Below are 1,607 nucleotides of genomic sequence, written 5' to 3' on the forward strand. Positions count from 1 at the left end.
TGTCAGCAGCCAACAGATACAACTATAGAGCACTGGTAGCAGCTCTAGAACTCAGGTACAGAACCCAAAATCAGTCGGAAGTATACAGGGCTAGGTTTAGGACGAGAGTCCGTGCTAAAGGGGAGAGCCTGCAAGAGCTGGCACAGGACTTGGAAAGCATGGCACACAAGGCCTACCCAACTACACCATCCGATCTCCTCAAGTTGTTGCTGAGGGATCAGTTCGTAGATGCCTTGGACAGTCCACAACTAAAGATATAAGTGAAGCAAGCACACCCCTCTACCATGCAGGATGCAATGGTGGTATGTTTTAAACCATATTTCCAGACACTTTAGAATCACGTGTGGAATCCCTGCATCAACAGCTCGTTTGTCAGAGTCACGTCAAGCCCCTATTCCTGTTTCACATCCTAGTCCTTCTCAGCCATACTTATTCCTTCTCTTCTGGGCTTCCTTATCTCGTCGTTTTCTTTAATGTAGATTAGCATCACGCCAACTGCATCAGTGACTACCTGGTAGGATTTTGATTGTGTGACTTTGTTCCCCTTTGGCAATATTTCATCACAGATCAGGTTATCTCAGATGGACTTGTCCTATAATTCCTTCCCCTCCTCCTTTGTCACATATATCCATTTCCTTCCCTCTGCTTCGGGATCTCATTACCAGTCAGTGTTTGTCAGAGGTGGTTCAAGTCTTTTTGTCTCAACCTGTGAAACATCTTTCTCTCGTTTTTTATTCTAGGCTGTTTGTTGTCCCTAAGAAAACCGGAGACAGATGGCCTGCAATAGATTTGTCTCGCCTCAATCAATTTCTCAATCGACCTCGTTTTAACATGGAATTGTCATGAATGCTTACTTACATATACCAACAGCTCAGCAATTACAACCATATATTCAGTTTGTGATTTATCAGTTTTGTGCACTACCCTTTGGGCTTTCTTTAGCACAATGTTTTTTGTCGGGTGGTTAGAGCTTTTGCTCGTCATCTGCATACTCTCGAGATGCATTTTCATTATTATCTAGACAACTGGCTATTGTTAGCTCATTCCAAACAAGAGTCTGCCTGTCATACTCTTCAGCTGCTTTGGGAGGTGGCTCAAGTGGGCTGGAGAATTGGAGAAGTATTTCGTTTGACCTACTCAATATATGATCCATCTATGTTTTTTTCAACACCCATCTCAGTCGGGTCGAACCTTCTCCTCTTCAACTACATTTGGTGGAGGTTTCAGTTCACCACAATCTTAGTGCTCCCTCTCTTACAGCTCGCGAGGTTCTATTTCTTTTGGGGATGTGGTCTTTCATGGTTGCACTTATCCCCTTAGGTCGTGGTCACATGCGTGCTCTTCAGTGGGCTTTTCACGACCAGTAAAATCTTGCATGGGATTCTTTGCAAGCTCTTATTACCCTTCCTCCTACCATTGTTGACGATGTGCATTGATGGTTGAACAGCAACCGCACATAGTCGGGTCTCCCGCTTTCTCCTCCTCATATAGATTTACATATTTTCATGGACACTTCCTTCCAGGGATGGGGAGCATGGGTCGATCAACAGGAGGCTTCAGGATGTTGGTTTGCAGCCGAGAAGTCTTGTCATATCAACACTCTGGAG

The sequence above is a fragment of the Limulus polyphemus genome, unplaced genomic scaffold, assembly GCF_000517525.1.
Source record: "Limulus polyphemus unplaced genomic scaffold, Limulus_polyphemus-2.1.2 Scaffold382, whole genome shotgun sequence".
Lineage (NCBI taxonomy): Eukaryota > Metazoa > Arthropoda > Merostomata > Xiphosura > Limulidae > Limulus > Limulus polyphemus.